Source organism: Cetorhinus maximus, chromosome 22 (genome assembly GCF_964194155.1).
Source record: "Cetorhinus maximus chromosome 22, sCetMax3.hap1.1, whole genome shotgun sequence".
Classification (NCBI taxonomy): Eukaryota; Metazoa; Chordata; class Chondrichthyes; order Lamniformes; family Cetorhinidae; genus Cetorhinus; species Cetorhinus maximus.
Window position 1 is genome coordinate 62504812 of NC_135900.1, and position 22842 is coordinate 62527653.

Genomic DNA, 22842 nt, shown 5'->3' on the forward strand with positions numbered 1-22842 from the left:
CCTTATCGAAGTACCTGGTGAGGAAGGTGACCACGTCGGTGACAGGGACGAAGGGGTTGTACAGATGCACCGTCACCACCCAGTCCCATTGCAACGGCAGAGCAAAGAGCGGCTCCACCGTCAGGATCTTCATCTCTGGCAGGTCTCTCTTCTCCTCGAACACCCTCAGGAGCTGGACGCAGTCTGCCACCCGCTTGAACGTCACGTCGAAAAATCCAGCGCTGGGGAAGTCCTGCAGGGTGAAGATCTCTGGAGATTCAAAACCGCACGCCTTCAACAGGATCCTCCTGGCAAAGAAAGCCCGATCCATAGGTGATCCTCCTTCGCTGTCCTTCACCGTGACTTGGACGGTGTTAGATAACCCATGGTATGGGTTTCGATTGGTTATAGCCTTTGCTTCCCGACCTTGCCCTGGCAGAACCATGATCATGGTCTCTCCCCTGCCAGGTAAGTGTAACACCTAGTCATGGATAGCTGTATGTAGTTCCATTGAATAAAATAAACCAGTTGTTGTTTGAACATACGACCATCTCAGTAATCATTCCAAAGCTAGACTAACCAGTATACAATAAAGTTCACAGTAAAACAGGAGTCAAAACTAGCTTGCAAAAACAGCAAGGTTAACTCCCCTCATAACAATTTGTATTCACCGATAAGAAATATACACACCTAAAAATTGGTATTCTATGGTTCTTGCCTGTACATTAGCATTACTACCCCTGATAATTAAAACCACAATCAGATAAAAGAATGCTGGGCCTCAAATCTTATTATCTTACTGGACACTGTCCCTTGACTAAGCAGCAATGGCCAACATGACTGTTACATAAAGTCCAGTTTTCAGAAATAAATTCAAAATAACATTTCCCGGAAAATGGAAGGGCACCCTCATTATCATTGATGGCCCTTTCACCAGATATAGGAGAAATCTTCCATGTAACCATTAATTATACCTGGCAGAAAGAGGCCATGATCATGTTGTCCCTGCATGTGTGTAAGTTTTATTAAGTGTAATTTCTTCCCCTGGGGGTTTCAGCAAAGGCTTCGGCCTTTTGCCCTTGGTATTGGAAAGTCTTTGGTGGTTGTTTATTCTCTTTGAAAGGGCTTCAGTGCCTAACATCGGGAACTTAGAGGTGATGGCTGCAACCAGTCGAGCCCCAAACCAGGGGTATGTAACACCGTTAGGGTGCCGGTGAAAGACAGCGAAGGAGGCATACCCATTGGCTGTGCCTTCTTCGTTAAGAGAATCCTTTTGGAATCCTGTAGATTCAAAGCTGCAGTGATCTACTGTCTGCAGGACTTCCACATCGCTGGATACTTTGACGTCACCTTTAAGAATGTAGCTGCCTGCGTCAAGTTCCTGAAGGTGTTTGTGGAGGAGACCAGCTGCAGCCGAGAATCCTGACAGCTCAGCCACTGTTTTCTCTGCCATCGCAAGGAGACTGTGAGGTGACTGTACATCTCTACAAACCCCGTGTTCCCGTCAACGTGCCCACCTTCTTCGCCAGGTATGTCGACAAGGTTGGGAACTGCACCGAGGTCAAGGACACCTTCAGAATTTGGATCAGCAAACGGCAGGTCAAGGTCACACTCAAGATGGATGTTAAGGGAGCAATCCTCCACCCTCCCAGCAGCTTCTCTATCGTGGAATGCCACTGCTATCTTATCTATGTCGGACAGCCCAAAGTTTGTCACTTTTGTGGAAAATCTGGTCTTGAGGCGGCCAACTGCAGCACCATCATCTGCAAGAATTGCAAGCAGGAAGGGCACCAGACCAAGGACTGCAAGCTGTGTGGATGGGCAAACCACCTGCCCCAAACGCTCCCTCACTTATGCACAGGGTTTGAAAAACAAGGAGAGGTAGGCAGACGAAATAGAGAGTGCGACTACCACCAAGGGGACTCGCAAACCTCCACCCACCAACGCCTTCAGCGAGCAGATTGGGACAAAGGAGGAGACAGAGAGAGACAAGAGGAAGGAAAGGACTGAGGCAGCAGACGGCCAAATAACAGCACCATCCCCGAAACTCCCACTCCTCAGCAGAGCGAATCAATGGAGGAGGAACCAGCAGAGAGTCAACCAGGGGAGCGGCAGCTGCTGAAGAACAAAAAGAAGGGACCAAGAAGGGACCAAGCTACTTCCCAGCCAAGTGGCAAGAGGCATCTCCCATCCAACATGGATGACAGGAGCTGCTGCTCTTCAGATGAAGAAGGGCAAGGGCGGCACCCACAGAAGAAGTGGCAAAGCTCTAGAGAGGTGAAGGAGGAGACACCCCAGTACCAGGAAGCTGGGAGCAGCAAAGTACTCAGTGCACACCAACCCCGGGAAGCCTGGTGCAGCTAGGCCCCAGAGGGGGGATGGATCAGAGAGAACAATCCAAACCTTGCTCCTTGCATGTATCCCTGAACGGAAACTCTCCAATGGGACGGTTCAGGACAGTTTCCTCAGCCCATCACAACTGAGACAGTTTGCGAACACTGTGGGTATGCAGGAACAGATCCAGGACTGGAACTGTTAAAGACAACAGGTCTGGTAAGTGACTAAATGCTTTAATATGGTGATAAAAATTGTGTCCATTAACATGCGTAGCGTTAAACTTACTACGCGATGTGTAGCGACCTTGGATTAGCTTGCCAAGGTCAAAGCTGACCTGCTGTTTCAGCAGGAGTGTGAGATACTGCACCTCAGCTCCTACAGGCAATGGTCACTATGGTGGTCCCATGGGCCATCGATTTGGTTGGGAGGAAACGACTCATGTTCCTCTGGCCTGGGTGTTCTGCTACAAGGAAGCAGTTTCACCATCGCCGAGGTTAAGGAGGTGGTGGGCGGGCGTCTCCTTGTACCGGACGTATTGTACAAGAATGCTCCGCTCTGGTTAATTAACGTGTCTGCCCTGGCTCAAAACAGCAAGGGGATGGCCATAATTCAGCAGCTCCCACTAATGCTGGTGACTTCCAGGCTGGTCATTCTGGGCGGTGACTTCAACTGCATCATTGATGTGGCTGGACGATCCGGCAGGGCCGACAGCAGACTGGGCACCACGTCCAGACTCCTGATGGAAACTGTAAAAGATGCCAAGCTGCACAACATCTTCAGCAACCCTGCAGATGGAGATACACCTGGTCGTGGCCAGACAGGTCCAGCCGTTCCAGGATAGACCTCCTGTTTGTGTCCCGTACGTTCACAGTCAGATCCATCGACATCAAGCCAGTGTTCTTCTCTGACCACTGCCTCCTACTGATCGACTGTCACTTACAGGAAGACCAGGGGGTTGGCAGGCGGACATGGAAGCTGAATGTGAAATTGTTGACCCCAGAGAACACTGAGGAACTCAAGAGGGATGACAAAGGTTGGAGAACCGTGACACCCCTCTGAGTCCCTGACGCACTGGTGGGAACGATCAAGGAGAACATCAAGAAGTTTTTCATCCTCAAAGGTGTTCAGGAAGTTGGAAAGGAACAGAGGCAAATGTCCGACTCCAGAAAAACATGCAGAACCTGCTCCGGCTGCAGTCGATGGGGGTCAATGTCAAGGAGGAACTCCAAGAAGTGAAGAGCCAGCAAGCCTTGCTCTTTGCCTCAGAAGCTTCCAAGATCATCCTTCGGTCCAGGGTCCGCTCCATGGAGCAGGATGAGACGTGTTCACATTTCTTCTTCCAAAAGGTAGAGAGAGAGAGCTCTGTAATCAGCAGCCTGAAGGAAGAAGACTGTTCAGTAAAGTCATCACAGTCTGACATTTTGAGGACCAGCGAATCCATTTATGCCGGATTGAATGACATGAAGCCTACAGACAGCGCAGCCTCCCAGTCCTTCCTGTCCTCTATCACGGAGGTCTTAAACAACAGTATATGGGAGAGGGCTCATAATCCAGTTAGGTGTCCTTGGGTCTAGCTCCCTCTGACTGAAGTTGATGGGAATTAAGCAGAAGGTACATTGGTCTTTGAATAAACTTAAAATATTAATAAAGGCCCATATATGATGTAGGCCAATACATCATAGCCCTATCTCTCCCTCATGTGGGAATGTACTTTGACTGTACTTGAACCATCTCCTCTATAAAGGTGGTTCATTGATCCATTACAGTTTTGTCTGCCAATTTTTGATTCCAGTTGACAGTACCTGTGATGGATCCATTCCATTTAGGATAATTAGTCACTTGTCCTGACTGCAGGAAGTAAATGCTTTATGGTAGCTAATCGCTTGCCTTTGCTGCAGAAATTAATTACTTGACCTATTGTGGTAGTTAATTAACTGCTCTGGCGCAGTAGTTAATTGCTTGGTCTGGTTATAGTAGTTAATCATTCAGCCTGATTGTTGACCACCACACAGTCCCTGTGGAGACAATATCTTATCTTCACATTAAGGATACCCTCCATCATGTCGTGTGACACTATCATCGTGCAAAATGGGTTAGAATTCAAACAGATCTAGCAACCAAGACTGAACAATCATGAGGCGCTATGGGTCATCAGCAGCAGCAGAATTGTACTCAACCACAATCTGTAACCTCGGCCCAACATATCCCCCATTCTACCATGACCATCAAGCTAGGGAAACAACTCTGGTTCAGGGAGGAGATAAGGAGAGTATGCTTGGAACAGCACCAGGCATACCTAAAAAAAAAGGATTGCCAACTTGAATAAGCTACAACAGCATAAGCAGCAAGTGATGGACAGAGCTAAGTAATTGCACAACCAATGGATCACATCTAAGCTCTGCAGTCCTGCCACATCCAATGGTAATGGACAATTAAACAACTCACTAGAGGAGGAGGCTCCACAAATATCCCCGTCCTCAATGATGGAGGAGCCCAGCACATCAGTGCAAAAGATAAGGCTGAAGCATTTTCAATAATCTTCAGCCAGAAGTGCCGAGTGGATGATCATCTCAGCCTCCTCCGGAGATGAGCGATGCCTTTATTCACTTGGAAGTGTTGGTTTGTTCAATGACCCAAAACCACATTGGCCTTTCATAGGAGGTCTCTCAAAACTTCAGTAACTGTTGCTAAATTCGAACTGAATTTACCAACCTGATTGACCATTCTGAGGAACCTTTCGACATCAGTAACGCATTTTGGTAGTGGAAAGTCATTGCTGGCTTTTGTCTTTTGAGGGTCTACAATTATGCCCTTTCATCGTATGATGTGTCCCAAGAATTTAATGGTAGTTTTTGCAAATTCACATTTTTCATTTAAGCTGAGACCTGCCTCTCGTAGTCTTTCAGAACTTCACAAATCCTGTGACCATGCTCCTGTCTTGTGGCTCCATGGATAAGCACATCATCCATGTGAAAAATTACTCTGTTTTCCTTCCAGAGTGTTTGACATAGTTCACTAGAATATCTCCAGAGCTCATGATATCCCAGAGGGAAGATGGTAAAAGCAGAAAAGATGGGAATAAATGTTGTTAACAGCCTGGACTCCTGGCCGAGGGGTATTTGCCAAAACCTGCAATTAGCATCAAGTTTAGTGAAGAGGCAAGTTGGCAAGTTTTGCCAAGCTCTCATCCACAGAGGGCAGTGGATGGATTTCCCTCTGGATGTCTTCATTTAATTGCGTGAGGTCTATGCAAAGCCTGAGCTGACTATTCAGCTTGAGGAGTGTTACGAGTCCCAAACACCAGCTTGTTGGTTCTGTGATGGGTGATATAACACAGAGAAAGGGGAGCAGGAATAGATCACACAGCCCATTGAGCCTGCTCCACCATTCAATACGATCATGGCTGATCTTGGGCTTCAACTCCATTTTCCCACCTGCTCCCCATATCCCTTGATTCGTGAGACACCAAAAATCTCTCTATCCCAGCCTTAAATATATTCAATGATGGAGCATCCACAACCCTCTGGGTAGAGAATCTCAAAGATTCACCACCCTTTGAGTGAAGTAACTTCTCATCTCAGTCCAAAATGATCGGCTCCTTATCCTGAAACAGTGCCCCTGTGTTTTAGATCCCCCGACCAGCGGAAACAATCTCCCTGCGTCCACCCTAACAAAGCCCCTTCAGAATTTTCAATTGGTTTCAATGAGATTGCCTCTCATTCTTCTAATCTCCAGAGAATATAAACCCAATTTATTCAGCCTCTCATCATAGGACAACCCCCTCACCCCAGGGACCAATTTAGTGAATTTTCACTGTAGCGCCTCCAGTGCAAGTATATCCTTTCTTAAAATGCAGAGACCAAAACTGTACACAGTTTTACAAAACTGTATTCCAGATGCGATCTCACCAAAACCATGTACAACTATAATAAAACTTATTTATTCTTGTACTTCAATCCCCCTGCAATAAAGGTCAACATGCCAGTTTCCTTCCTAATTGCTTGCTGCACCTGCACGCTAACTTTCTGCGTTACTTGTATGAACACACTATACAGCATTCTGTTGAGTTCCTCTTTAACTTTTGGCAGCAATGGGTGTGGTACCCTCCTGGGGGTGTTTAGACATACAGGCTGAGCATCTGGAAGCAATGTAATATGGTATTCATGTTTGAGCTCACCAAGCCCCTGAAAGAGTTCTGGGAATTCTTGGCAGAATTCTGTCCCAGTGTCATGTTGTAGGATTTTGTCCATTTTTTTGCAGAATGCCCAGTTGAATACATGCATTTCTGCTCAGCAACAAAATACTTCAAATGTGCAAGATCTCGAGGGTCTGTGTAACCTGTCACCCCTTGTGGCAAAGGGCGGTGGTTATCTCACAGATTCATGCCACCCTGAAGTTTGAAGTTTAATGTTTGCTGGCTGCATGGGAATTGTGTTGAGCAATGTCAGATGTTCAGTCAGCATTGCAACAACCGCTCCAGTGTCAAATTTAAAGCCAGTTTTAAAGCACTTAACTTCCAAAGTGATGGACCAACAGTCTTATTCATGGTCCTTTATTTCTCCAAGGAAATGCGTAATGGCATTTCTTTGGTTCTGCCCATTATTTGGAGTTATTTGTGTATTGCAGATATTTTGTTACTTTCTTCCCTTAGTGGAATTTTTAAATTTACAGAACTGCTTGAAGTGTCCTGTCTTTCCATGTTGGAAACACTCTGCGCCCCCTGCTGGGCAATCTGTGCTGCTTTTTTGCACCACAGCGTAAGCACCTCAAGATGGCCGCTGTAGGGATTCCCATCTTTTTGGTGGGCTTTTAAGTGGACGGGGCTGCTGTCTTTGGGCCTAAGCAATAGGCAGATGCATCTGAAGCCTTGGTGCGTTGATGGATGAGAGGCCGATTTCACTCCGTGTTCAGCCTGCCTAATGTATTGAAGCGCTTGATCGAGAATAAGGCCGTCTTTTGTCTGTAAAAAACCTGACAGCTTTTCATTGCGAATTCCAATGACAATATGGTCATGAATAAGTTCACCTTTCAATGTCCCCTACTTGCAACAACTGGCTAGCCTATACAGGTCTGTAAGGAACAATTCAACGGATTCTCCTGGCCTTTGGGAACTCTGATTAGATCACGCTCTCTCAATGATGAGTTCTATTTCGGATGAAAATATTCTTATGAATGCTTTTAGGACAGTTTCAAAATCTCCAGTGTCTCCTCTACACCCTGTCTCAGGAAGACATTGTCAGCGATAGGCCCCACTGCATAAAGGAACAAAATAATCTGGTGCCTCTGCTCTTTGGCATGCAAACCTAATGCTGCTTGACACCTCAGGAAGTGTTTCATCCACAATTCATGGTATGCATCACTCAGTCATTACCATAATTAATAACTCATTATACTACAGAGGGGGAGGGTGCGGTGGGGGTGGTGAGGGAGGATGTTGTGGGGGAGAGGGCAGGAGTGAGGAGTTGTAGGGGAGGGTGTGGGGGTTGTATGAATGAGGTTATGAGGGAGAAGGTGGGGGTGGGTGTTATGGGTGAGAGGGTGATTGGGGTGTGGGCTGTGAAGGAGGGGGTGAATGGTGATGGGAATGAAACACAGGATTTAATCTTTTATGTTCCGCACAAGGTGAATCTTTGTGATATTATCTGGGGCAGCAATGTAAGTGGCTGGCCTGGCGAGGGGTGCCCAATCTTCAACCTCCTGCTCCTACTTCTTCTTCCCATCTGAAGATGAGTCTAGGTCCCTCTGTCCCCCTCCACCTGAAAGCCCCCATTCTGTACATGTGCTGACCCCAGCAGCACTGATTGTTGGTGCTGTGGATGGTAATAGTTCTGAAGAGGATTCGAATCCTAGCCCCTATTTGGGACTATTCTGGATCAGGCGTGCTCCTCGGATGATCACTCTCACTTAAGGTTGAGAAAAACAGGGCCTACCGACACTCAAATGGGTCTGAAGAACTGATCTAACTCTCCCTGAAGGAAAGGAACCACCAAAGAATATTCCCACTCTCCAGTTGGTCTTTTTAAGAAGTTTTAGCCAGATTATATCACCTCGGATATGATAGGGGTCCGGAAATCTCTCCTCTACGCTCCTTTATGCAATGTACTTCTCCACTGAAGAGCATACGGAGATGGGTTTTGAGTTTGGATAGAGGAGACTACATGAGATAATTTTCTAAATTATATAAAAGTTTATTAAAGAACTAAAAGTGCAATTTACCTTTAATGACAATTCAATTGCAACTTGACAGTTCTAGGAAAAGTAAGTATAATCTTGTTTCTAATAAGTCTTATTAATGTTACAGAGAGATATTTATGATATTCATCAGTATTTAAAGTAGTATTTAGCTTAAATCCCTGAGTACAAAGTTACTGAGTTTAGCAAGATACCTCTATCCCAATTAAAGGGGAAACTGCCATCACTACACTACAACAGTGAAACCTTTACTAGAGAGGCACTGGTGTGAATCCAATGAATCTAAAAATCCTACTGTGCACTTCCAATATTTATAGGTAAAAGAATTGAACCTTCAGGAGGCATACTGAGCACTCATGCTTTGTTTTTCATCAACATCCTTCATTTGAATCAACACCTTTCATGCAAACAGGACACTGATAGCTACAAATTGTGGTCACTACACTCAGTTTACAGGGTTCAGTTAAAAAGCTATTTAGGGTCATCCTTAAGGTTGTCCATTGTTAGATTGTGGTATCTTACAACTTATCAATGCCTTGCTGAGTTGATGTAGAGACCAGTTCCTGTTCTTTTCAGAACTGCCTTGTGCTAGAGCATATACCATATTCTGTGGGCAGAATTTTACGGCCCCATTTCAGCGGGGACGGGGCCATAAAATACGGCGAGACATTCTAAACCTCATTGGTGATAGCAGGAACGTAAAATCCTGCTGTCGTAAAATTCTTCCCTATGTTTGGTGATCAATGCTGTAAGGAAGACAGGGACCCGGAGATAATAGATTTATTGGTGAATGTTGCAGAATGAAGACAAAACATCAGGCCCACCTTTTACAAAATAGGGGGGAGGCCATTCGGCCCTTTGGGCCTGTTCCACCAATCAATATGATCATGACTGATCAACCTCAGCTCCACCTTTCCACACTATCCCCAAATCATTTAGTATCCAAAAATCTATCAACCTCTGTCTTGAATATACTCAAACTGAACATACATGGCTCTATGGGGTAGAGAATTTCAAAGATTCACGACTCTTTGAGTGAAGAAATTTCTCCACATCTCTATCCTAAATGGCCAATTCCTTCTTCTGAGACTGTGTCCCTTAGTTCTGGATTCTTCAGCCAGTGGAAGTATTTTCTCAGCATCTAACCTGTTAAGCCCCTTGGAAGCTCTATATGTTTCAATGAGATTACCTCTCATTCTTCTAAACACAAGGGAATATAGGTCTAGTCTACTCAGCCTCTCCTCATAGGACATTCCCCTCATCCCAAGAATAAACTGAGTGACTCTTCGATCCACTCCCTCTAGGGGAAATATATCCTTCCTTACGTAAGGAAACCAAAACTGCACAAAGTACTCCAGGTGTAGCCTCACCAATGCTCGGTATAGTTGTAGGAAGACTCCTTTATTCTTGTACTCCAATCCCTTTGTATCAAAAGCTAAAATACCATTTGCTTTCCAAATTGCTTGCTGCAGCTCCATGTTAACTTTCTGTTATTCATGTACTATTATGAAGAAGATTAGGGAGTTATCCCCAGTGTCCTGACAACTATCTCGAACACATTTCCATAGTCAAAAGCTTCAAATTCTTCACACTTGTTACAGCAGGTGTACTCATAGACAACATCTCCTAATTATCCATTTACAACAACAACACCATCTCTACAGTCTCATTATTGCAGTAAAACATCTCAATCGATGTTCCTGTAGTCTGTGTGGTCTTGTGGCTGTGTAAGTAACTCAGAAATTCCCACACAGGGTGAGCACAAGTCGGTCCCTCTAATTTACCGGGTGTGTGTGGCTGTGCAAAGAAATTTAAAGGGCCCACACACATAAATAACTAGGCTGCACACGGCAACAGAAATCAAATTACAGGGAACATTGTTCCCAAGGCTTCACCAGAGTGTAACCAGACAAAACCTGACACATTAGAAGATATCAGGGCAGCTGATTAAAAGCTTGGTCAAAGAGGTAGGTTTTAAGGGATGTCTTAATAGAGGAAAGAGACGTAGAGGCACAAAGAGATTTAGCGATGGTTTTCCAGAGTTTAGGATCTTGGGGCAATATTGCCAATGGTGGAGTGATTCAAATCAGGGATGTTCAAGAGGCCTGAATTAGAGGGGTACAGATATGCTGGAGGGTTGTGGAGCTGGAGGAGATTACAGAGATAGGGAGGGGAGAGGCCATGGAGAGATTTGTAAACAAGGAGGTTGAATTTCAAAATCGAGGCATTTCTTAACTGGGAGCCAAAGTAGTTCAGTGAGCACAGGAATGAGATGGTGGAACAGGATTTGGTGTGAGGTAAGATGGGGCAACAGAGTTCTGGGTGACTTCGCATTTACAGAGGGCAGAATGTGAGAGGCTGGCAGAGAGTCCATTGGAATAGTCAAAGTCTAGCGGTAACAATGGCATGGATGAGGGTTTCAGCAGCAGATAAGCTGAAGGACAGGCAGAGTCAGGCGATGTTATGGAGGTGGAAATGAATAGTCTTAGTGATTGTGCAAACACGGTTGGAAGCTCATGTCTGTGTCAAATATGACATCGAGATTGTGAACAGTCTGGTTCTGACTCAGACAGTTGCCAAGGAGAGGGGTGGAGTCAGTGGCTCAGGATTGGAGTCTGTGGCAGGAAGTGAATACAATAGCTCCAGTCTTCCCAATATTTAATGGACAGATTCTGCTCATCCAGTGCTAGAAATCAGACAAGCAAACTGAGAATTCAGACAGTGAAAGGATTGAAGTAGAACTGGGGGTTGTCAATGTGAATGTGAAAACAAATGCTATGTTTTCAGGCGATGTCCCCACGGAACAACATGGAGATGAGAAAAAGGAGGAGGCCAGGGATAGATCCTTGGGGACAGCAGAGATAACAGTGCAGAAATGGAAAGAGAAGCCAATGCAAGTGATTCTCTGATTACGATTAGATAGATAAGAATGGAACCAGGTGAGTGCAGTCCCACCGAGCTGGACAACAGTGAAGAGGCGTTGGAGGAGGATGATGTGATCAAGCAAGTCGAGGAGGATGAGGAGATATGGTTAACTACGTCACAGTCACACCGGATGTTATTTGTGACTTTGCTAAGAGCCTGTTCAGTAATGTGACAGTGACCTGATTGGAGGGATTCAGATATAGAGTTCTAGAAAAGATGGGAACAGATTTGGGAGGTGACAACACATTCAAGGACTTTGGAGAGGAAAGGGAGGTGGGAGATGGGACGGTCGTTTGCAAGGACGGAGGGGTCAAAGGTTGATGCTTTGAGGAGAGGGTGATGATGGCAAATTCAAAGGAGAGATGGACAAAACCTGAAAAGAGAGAACTGTTTACTACATCGGCCAACACGGGGGCCAAGAGGGGATATTGGGTGATCGGCAGTTTAGTGAGAATAGGGATGAAGGAGCAGGTGGTGGGCAATGGGGAGAGAAATCTTGGGTCCTGGTGCTTCTCCAGTTTCCAGGCCCCGATTTGACAACCCCCTCCCCCAACTTTAACCTACTCACTCAATTGTGCATGACATTTTTATTCCCCTTTCAAGATTCACCAATCAATTCACCAAATAATCACAGAAAGGTTCTAGTAAAATGCTAACTTACATTGTTGGCATCTGGTTACAAATATTGTCCAATATATATGCAGCATGGGTCATTAATATTAAGTGCATCAATGATATAATGCAGTGTTAGTTTGTGTGTGCCCTATAGCATCTCCCACTGCGACTATTAAACCAAGAGTACACATTTTACCTTAACAGCATGGTGCAATACTGTTAATTTGATGAGAAAATATCCCATTAGTTATTTCTAACACTGTGTGTTCTGCACATTGCACTATATTTGGTGGAACAATTCAATACTTGTAACCCAGATAAACTGCACACGATCTTTTCCATTCTGTATAAAAATAAAAAGATTTTCTCCAGCCTCAGTGCATGATGTTATTCAGTATAATTATTTTATACAAGGAGTATAATTGGATTCTATCTTATCAGTAATCTCACAGGGTAGAAAGGTCAAATGGCTCCTGAGCAACAAAGTGGGATGATTGAATAACATAGGACCTCACTAACAGTGAGAAGTATTGGAGCCCTCAGGTGTCTCTGTGCACCACAACTTTAAGAGGCCAGAGGACAAAGACTGAAAGGTTCACAGTTGTATCCATGTTTTCATGATCAGCAAGTCTGAAGACTCTGCTGATTTCTACTTCTCACTATAATACATTTTCAATGTCTACTATGCAACACAACTTTATAACAATATTTAATTTCTTAGAAAAATCATAAAAGGACCAAGATGGAGTGGGATAATAGGTAAGTAGACAAAAGGATGAGGTTGAAGTCAATGGAAAAACTTTTGAGAATCATGTGCAGTGTAAAACAGGTTACTGATTCACTATGACCACATGACACACTCCTGTCCTGACAATTTCACCCCACAAAGCCTGCTCACAGTAAACTTCCCTTAACAACAAAATAAACAAAATTCCAACCTCTGTTGGCAAGATAATTACAAATGCCATCTAGCCCAGCTCATCTCATCCATCCAGAATGACCTATGAAGATACATATTAGGAACAACAATAAGCTATTCAGACCCTTGAGTCTGTCCTGCCATTTTATAACATTGCCTACATTATACCAGTGACTACAATTCAAAAATACTAAATTGGCTATAAAACGATTTGGGACATCATGAAAGGTGCTGCATAAATGTATGTTTTGTCTTTCATTACATTTGTGTTCAGTAGACAGAATGACAGTAGCTCTAAGGATAATTAATTCTCTAAGAATAGTAAATCACAGAGCAATCAACTGGTTTTAGGGAAATAGCTACAAAGAAATCACTATAATTACAAGTCAATTCAACTCTGTAGCTAATACAACCTTACCATTCTGGCTTCCCTTTTATGCTAATGACACTATCCCCACGATTTGCAAATCAGGTATCTACCAGCAGCTCAGGAAAATGTACATTGAATTGTTATTCTGAAGTTTTCAAAGAATGATACAAAAATTCAGTACAGCCTTAATTCAAGAACTGGATTATTTTTCATAAAATCATAGAAAAGTTACAAAAGTTACTTAAAACTGACAGCCCAGCCACCATCCACCTTCCCCTCATGCCCACCACCCCCCTCATCCCTCTGCCTTCCCTTCAGCCACCACCTCCCCCCTCAACCCCCACCTCTTTCCCCTTATCCCGATGGTGTTTCATGTGGTCCAGTCAGATCTGATGGTGAATGGCTAAACCATTTATGCATCATATCCTTTCATAGTTACATAGAAAGAGGCCAATCAGTCCATTGTGTATTCGCCGGCCAAAAAAGAAAAAGTGAAAAACTAGCTGCCCATTCTAATCCCACTTTCCAGCCCCTGGCCCATAGCCTTGCAGGTTACAGCACTTTAGGTGCAGATCCAGGTACCTGTTAAATGAGCTGAGGGTTTCTGCCTCCACTACCAAACCAGGCAGTGAATTCCAAACACCCACCACCCTCTGGGTGAAGACGATTTTCATAATGTCCCTTCTAACCCTTCTACCAATCACCTTCAACCTATGCCCCCAGTAACTGACCCCTCTGCTAGAGGAAACAGGTCTTTCCTGTCTACTCTATCTAAGTCCCTCATAGTTTTAAACACCTCAGTTAGGTCATTCCATAGCCTCCTCTGTTCTAAGGAAAACAACTCTAGCCTATCCAATCTCTCCTCATAGCTGCAATTTTCAAGCCCTGGCAACATTCAACATTCCCCTTCCCCCAGAAGCTGTCATACAGATTGTGTTGTACACTATGAATTTACAGCCTACCTGGGGTGAACTGAGGATGGAGTAGAGATTTGTAAAACCTTTCTTTAAGCAACCTCCTAGTGACAAATAGGGATTTCATTCCCAGACTTTGCAAAGTAATAAAACAGACAAAGGTGAGTCAACACTCTGTTCTGCATCACTCCTGGTTTTTAGTTTCTTACATTTATTTTGATGAGGCCCAAGATTCTCAAGCCTCTGGCATGACATCAGAATTGTGTCTATTTTACTGCATAATGACAATTTGGACTGTTATTTATATGTTGGTTTAAATTCAAAAGAGAATTTTAAGAATGTACAATATTTAATTTTGTGCTACTAAGCCTTAAAACTGACACCCCAGCCACCATCCACCTCCCCCTCATGCCCACCACCCCTCTCATCCCTCTGCCTTCCCTTCAGCCACCACCTCCCCCATCAACCCCCACCTCTTTCCCCTTATCCCGATGGTGCTTCATGTGGTCCAGTCAGATCTGATGGGGAATGGCTAAACCATTTATGCATCATATCCTTTCAAGACTGCCTCTTACCCAAAAGACAGCACCTCAGGCAGTGCAGCACTCTTTCAATATCGCACAAAAGTATCAATCTAGATTGTTGCGTGAATATCCTGGAATGAGTCTTGAACTCATGACTTTCTAACTCTGAGGTAAATGGGGAACAGAGAGACAACAGGAGAGAGTCTGGAGTTAAAGTCATAAGTCCCATAGTGGGTTAATGTAGATGTGAGTTGATGGAGTCAGTCTGAAACACTGATGAACTGTTATCCAAGTTCAGAGACAGGTATGGTAGTGAGTGAAAGTGTTTGAATGGTAGATTATCAGAGGACATTCTGACGGAGCGAGGTATTTCAATTGGAATGAAGGTGAGGAAAGGTGAGGAATCGATGGTGAGTCGGGAAGAAAAGGTTGGGGAAGTTGGAAGTCACAATACGATCCAGAGACAGTGAAGAAATGCGCTTTTGCCCAGGAGAATGAAACTTTAGCCAGGATGCAACTTGCATCTGAAGCTGAAACAACTTTTTTTAACCACATCCTGTTCGACACACTCTTCTGGAGAGGACAGTTGCTGCTTGTTGCCAGTTATAAATTTTACCTGATTTGTACCCACACAGTCACCCACTCCCTGTCCAATATCCCGCTGTCTAGATTTTTCTCCATGTCTTATCTGTGATGCCCAAATCTTGTGTCCACTGGAGTGGAAGAAAGGACGGAATGAATAAATAACGTCAGAATTAATGAAGAATCAGAGTAACAGAAACACATCAAATATTTATAACTCAAGCCATCCAAAAATTTCTGCATTTCAGACAGGAACTCCAGCGCTCCCTCTGCAGGTAAATCATGGAATTGTCAGGACTGGAGCTGCAGCGCTCCCTCTGCAGGTAAATCATGGAATTGTCAGGAATGGAACTCCAGTGCTCCCTCTGCAGGTACAACATGCAATTGTGTGGACAGGAACTCGAATGCTCCCTCTGCAGGTACATCATTGAATTTTCAGGACAGGAGCTCCAGCGCTCTCTCTGCAAGTAAATCATGGAATTGTCAGGACAGGAACTCCAGTGCTCCCTCTGCAGGTAAATCATGGAATTGTCAGGACAGGAACTCCAGTGCTCCCTCTGCAGGTACATCATGGAATTGTGTGGACAGGAACTCGAGTGTTCCCTCTGCAGGGAAATCACGGAATTGTGAGGCAGGAGCTCCAGCGCTCTCTCTGCAGGTAAATCATGGAATTGTCAGGACAGGAGCTCCAGTGCTCCCTCTGCAGGTACAGTCATGGAATTGTCAGGACAGGAGCTCCAGTGCTCCATCTGCAGGTAAATCATGGAATTGTCAGGACTGGACCTCCAGTGCTCCCTCTGCAGGTACATCATGGAATTGTCAGGACAGGAGCTCCAGTGCTCCCTCTGCAGGTAAATTATGGAATTGTCAGGACTGGAGCTTCAGCGCTCCATCTGCAAGTAAATCATGGAATTGTCAGTACAGGAGCTCCAGTGCTCCCTCTGCAGGTAAATCATGGAATTGTGAGGACTGGAGCTCCAGTGCACCCTCTGCAGGTAAATCGTGGAATTGTGAGGACTGGAGCTCCAGTGCTCCCTCTGCAGGTAAATCATGGAATTGTCAGGACTGGGCCTCCAGTGCTCCCTCTGCAGGTACATCATGGAATTGTCAGGACAGGAACTCCAGTGCTGCCTCTGCAGCTAAATCATGGAATTGTCAGGACAGGAACTCCAGCGCTCCCTCTGCAGGTAAATCACGCAATTGTCAGGACAGGAGCTCCAGCGCTCCATCTGCAAGTAAATCATGGAATTGTCAGGACAGGAACTCCAGTGCTCCCTCTGCAGGTACATCATGGAATTGTGTGGACAGGAACTCCAGTGCTCCCTCTGCAGGTACATCATTGAATTTTCAGGACAGGAGCTCCAGCGCTCCCTCTGCAGGTAAATCAAGGAATTGTGAGGACAGGAGCTCCAGCGCTCTCTCTGCAGGTAAATCATGGAATTGTCAGGACAGGAGCTCCAGTGCTCCCTCTGCAGGTACAATCATGGAATTGTCAGGACAGGAGCTCCAGCGCTCTCTCTGCAGGTAAATCATGCAATTGTCAGGACAGGAGCTCCAGTGCTCCCTCTGCAGGTAAATTATGGAACTGTCAGGACTGGGCCTCCAGTGCTCCCTCTGCAGGTACATCATGGAATTGTCAGGACAGGAACTCCAGTGCTCCCTCTGCAGCTAAATCATGGAATTGTCAGGACAGGAACTCCAGCGCTCCCTCTGCAGGTAAATCATGGAATTGTCAGGACAGGAACTCCAGCGCTCCCTCTGCAGGTAAATCATGGAATTGTCAGGACTGGAGCTCCCGTGCTCCATCTGCAAGTAAATCATGGAATTGTCAGTACAGGAGCTCCAGTGCTCCCTCTGCAGGTACAATCATGGATTGTGAGGACTGGAGCTCCAGTGCACCCTCTGCAGGTAAATCGTGGAATTGTGAGGACTGGAGCTCCAGTGCTCCCTCTGCAGGTAAATCAAGGAATTGTGAGGACAGGAGCTCCAGCGCTCTCTCTGCAGGTAAATCATGGAATTGTCAGGACAGGAGCTCCAATGCTCCCTCTGAAGGTAAATCATGGAATTGTCAGGACTGGACCTCCAGTGCTCCCTCTGCAGGTACATCATGGAATTGTCAGGACAGCAACTCCAGTGCTCCCTCTGCAGGTGCATCATGGAATGGTCAGGACAGGAGCTCCAGCGCACCCTCTGCAGGTCCACCTGGAATTGTCAGGACTGGAGCTCCAGTGCTCCCTCTGCAGGTAAATCATGGAATTGTCAGGACAGGAGCTCCAGTGCTCCCTCTGCAGGTAAATCATGGAATTGTAAGGACTGGACCTCCAGTGCTCCCTCTGCAGGTACATCATGGAATTGTCAGGGCAGGAACTCCAGTGCTCCCTCTGCAGGTACATCATGGAATTGTCAGGACAGGAGCTCCAGCGCACCCTCTGCAGGTAAATCATGGAATTGTCAGGACAGGAGCTCCAGCGCACCCTCTGCAGGTAAATCATGGAATTGTCAGGACAGGAACTCCAGCGCTCCCTCTGCAGGTCCACCATGGAATTGTCAGGACAGGAACTCCAGTGTTCCCCATGCAGGTACAATCATGGAATTGTCAGGACAGGAACTCCAGTGCTCCCTCTGCAGGTACATCATGGAATTGTGTTGACAGGAACTCCAGTGCTCCCTCTGCAGGTAAATCATGGAATTGTCAGGACTGGAGCTCCAGCGCTCCATCTGCAAGTAAATCATGGAATTGTGAGGACTGGAGTTCCCGAGCGCACCCTCTGCAGGTAATCCGTGGAATTGTGAGGACTGGAGCTCCAGTGCTCCCTCTGCAGGTAAATCAAGGAATTGTGAGGACAGGAGCTCCAGCGCTCTCTATGCAGGTAAATCATGGAATTGTCAGGACAGGAGCTCCAGTGCTCCCTCTGCAGGTAAATCATGGAATTGTCAGGACTGGTCCTCCAGTGCTCCCTCTGCAGGGACATCATGGAATTGTGAGGACAGGAGCTCCAGCGCTCTCTCTGCAGGTAAATCATGGAATTGTCAGGACAGGAGCTCCAGTGCTCTCTCTGCAGGCAAATTGTGGAATTGTGAGGACTGGAGCTCCAGTGCTCCCCCTGCAGGTAAATCAAAGAATTGTGAGGACAGGAGCTCCAGCGCACCCTCTGCAGGTCCACCATGGAATTGTCAGGACTGGAGCTCCAGTGCTCCCTCTGCAGGTAAATCATGGAATTGTCAGGACTGGAGCTCCAGCGCTCCATTTGCAAGTAAATCATGGAATTGTGAGGACTGGAGCTCCATTGCTCCCTCTGCAGGTAAATGATGGAATTGTCAGGACTGGACCTCCAGTGCTCCCTCTGCAGGTACATCATGGAATTGTCAGGACAGGAACTCTAGTGCTCCCTCTGCAGGTACAATCATGGAATTGTCAGGACAGGAACTCAAGTGCTCCCTCTGCAGGTACATCATGGAATTGTGTGGACAGGAACTCGAGTGCTCCCTCTGCAGGTACATCATTGAATTGTCAGGACAGGGGCTCCAGTGCTCCCTCTGCACGTAAATCATGGAATTGTCAGGACAGGAGCTCCAGTGCTCCCTCGGCAGGTAAATCGTGGAATTGTGAGGACTGGAGCTCCTGCGCTCCCTCTGCTGGTAAATCAAGGAAATGTGCGGACAGGAGCTCCAGTGCTCCCTCTGCAGGTAAATCATGGAATTGTCAGGACTGGACCTCCAGTGCTCCCTCTGCAGGTACATCATGGAATTGTCAGGACAGGAACTCCAGTGCTCCCTCTGCAGGTACATCCTGGAATGGTCAGGACAGGAGCTCCAGCGCACCCTTTGCAGGTAAATCATGGAATTGTCAGGGCAGGAACTCCAGCGCTCCCTCTGCAGGTCCACTATGGAATTGTCAGGACTGGAACTCCAGCGCTCCCTCTGCAGGTAAATCACGGAATTGTCAGGACAGGAGCTCCAGCGCTCCATCTGCAAGTAAATCATGGAATTGTCAGGACAGGAACTCCAGTGCTCCCTCTGCAGGTACAATCATGGAATTGTCAGGACAGGAACTCCAGTGCTCCCTCTGCAGGTACATCATGGAATTGTGTGGAATGGAACTCGAGTGCTCCCTCTGCAGGTACATCATTGAATTTTCAGGACAGGAGCTCCAGCGCTTCCTCTGCAGGTAAATCATGGAATTGTCGGGACTGGAGCTCCAGCACTCCATCTGCAAGTCAATCATGGAATTGTGAGGACTGGAGCTCCAGCGCTCCCTCTGCAGGTAAATCATGGAATTGTCAGGACAGGAACTCCAGTGCTCCCTCTGCAGGTAAATCATGGAATTGTCAGGACAGGAGCTCCAGTGCTCCCTCTGCAGGTAAATCATGGAATTGTCAGGACTGGAGCTCCAGCGCTCCATCTGCAAGTAAATCATGGAATTGTCAGGACAGGAGCTCCAGTGCTCCCTCTGCAGGTAAATCATGGAATTGTCAGGACAGGAGCTCCAGTCCACCCTCTGCAGGTAAATCATGGAACTGTGATGACTGGAGCTCCAGTGCTCCCTCTGCAGGTAAGTCAAGGAATGGTGAGGACAGGAGCTCCAGCGCTCTCTCTGCAGGTTAATCATGGAATTGTCAGGACAGGAGCTCCAGTGCTCCCTCTGCAGGTAAATCATGGAATTGTCAGGACTGGACCTCCAGCGCTCTCTCTGCAGGTAAATCATGGAATTGTCAGGACAGGAGCTCCAGTCCTCCCTCTGGAGGTAAATCATGGAATTGTCACGACAGCAAGTCCTTAAATGTTCAATAATTTTATATTATTAAATCACTTCTGTTAGTCATCAAGGTGTGGGATGATAAGTCTATATTCATTTTCTATTTCAAGCATAGTAAAGACCTCTAGATTAGGTGCAGCATGGGGTTAGATACAGAGTAAAACCCTCGACACTGTCCCCATTGTAATGATAATTGCTGATTGTGGTTGTGGGCTCCAGTATGTAATGATAATTGCTGATTGTGGTTGTGGGCTCCAGTATTAGATACTATACGGTATTCTGTACTATATATGGGGGCATCTGACCTGGGTATTCAAGGTCAGATAGCACATGTTGGAGCTTGTCTTGATAGAATTCAGTTACTGCAGATATGTGTTCATGTAAGGAAAATGTGTTATCAATAAAATTAGCTTAGCTACAATGTCAACGGCCTGTGAGCATCATTAAGAATCAAAACTTGGTATCAGAGGTAAACTAAACGCAACAGTGGAGGTTCTGAAACCACCAACAGAACTCAGTTTGGAGGGAAATCTCGCCGAAAACTGGAGGAGGTTCTGGCAGCAATTCGAGCTGTACCTCACAGCGGCGGGCAGTGATAATAAAAACCCTCAGGTACAGTCTTCCATCTTTCTTCACGTAGCAGGGGAAGAAGCCCTAGAAGTCTATACACATTTATGTTTGAAAGTGATGAGAAACAAAATGACTTGAAAGAAAGAATGGAAAAAATCGGAGCCTACTGCAGCCCTAATAAAAACATCACATGAAAAATATTGATTTTTTACATGCACGCGAGGGTAGTGACAACATTAGTCAGTACGTAACTGAGTTGAGAAAAAGAGCTAAATGATGTGAATTTGGAGAGCATGAAGAATCACTCATCCGACATAGAATAATTGCGGGATAACAAATGTCACACTGAGAGAACAGCTTTTGAGAGAAGTTGATCTCACTCTGGAGAAAGCAATAAATATCCACAGCGGAGCAGGGACAACGAAGTTCCAGATTAAACAGATGACAGAAGATGATAAACTGCACACGGTCAAGCAGTTAGATGCAGTCAAACAGAAACAGCCCCGGGAAAGAACAAATTGACAGTCTGAATGTAAAAAGAACAAAACTGCTATTAAAACATTTAAATGCAGCCGATACAGAACAGAGCATTTACCATATAGTTGTCCAGTCTACAGAAAGCAGTGTAAGAACTGTGATCAACTAAATCACTTCGCTAAGATGTGTAAATTGAAGTGCACACGATTGACACAGATACTGAAACGGAACTTTTTGTTGGTGCAATAACAACAAATTCTATAGCAGATGAATGGAAGGTTGATTTAAAAATTGCCAAGCTTGACACAGGTGCACAAGCAAATGTCATTCCCATAAGCCTGTATCATAAGATAAGCAAAGAAAAACAGCTAACTAAAACAAAAGTGAAGCTGTCTACTTATACAGGTGAAAAAATTGCTGTAAAGGGCAAATGCGCACTTAAAGTGAACCACAAAAAACAGTCTCAAGCATTTCCATTCCGAGTGGTGAAAACTGATGCAAAACCCATTCTTGGAATCAAAGCTTGTGAAAATCTGAAGCTAATCAAGAGAATAATGATCATCACCACATTGTGAGCGAGTATAAAGATGTGTTCCAGGGGATTGGCTGCCTAAAAGGAGACCACACCATCAAGATTGACGAAACTGTGACACCCAAAATACACCCGCCCAGGAAAATACCAGTAATGCTGAGGGACTGACTGAAAGCAGAGTTGGACAGAATAGCGAAACTTCACATCATCAAGAAAATTGAAGAACCGACAAAGTGGGTTAATCCAATTGTAATTGTAGAAAAATCAGATGGGAATCTTCGAGTCTGTCTGGATCCCAGAGACCTAAACCAGGCAATACAAAGACAGCTTTACCAGCTGCCCACAGTAGAAGAAATCACGTGTAAGCTGGCTGATACTAAATACTATTCAGACTTTGATGTGAGTTCTGGATTCTGGCAGGTCAAGCTGGATGAACGCAGCTCCCAACTCTATATCTTCAACACACCACACAGGCGATACAGGTTTTTGCACTTACCTTTTGGTATTAATTCAGCTCTGGAGGTGTTCCACAGAACAGCAAAGCAGCTGTTTGAAGGGTTAGAGGGTGTGGAAACCTATATTGATGATGTGCTGGTCTGGGGAGCCTCACGAGAGGACCACGATCACAGACTGAGGCAGGTGCTGACCAGAGCTAGAGAAAGCAATCTCAAGTTGAAGAAGGAAAAGTGCAAAATAGGTCTTCATGAAATCAAAGATAAAAGCAAAATACTGCGGATGCTGGAAATCTAGAACAAAAACAAAAATACCTGGAAAAACTCAGCAGGTCTGACAGCATCTGCAGAGAGGAACACAGTTAACGTTTCGAGTCCGTATGACTCTTCATCAGAACTAAGGAAAAATAGAAAAGAGGTGAAATATAAGCTGATTTAAGTGGGGGTGGGACAGGTAGAGCTGGATAGAGGGCCAGTGATAGGTGGAGATTGCCAAAAGATGTCATAGACAAAAGACAAAGAGGTGTTGATGGTGGTGATATTAGCTAAGAAGTGTGCTAATGGGGACATTAAGGGTAGAAAACAGGACGAGCAAGGTACAGATAGCCCTGGGGGGGTGGGGTGGGGGGAAGGGATCGAAATAGGCTAAAAGCTGGAGATAAAACAATGGATGGAAATACATTTAAAAATAATGGAAA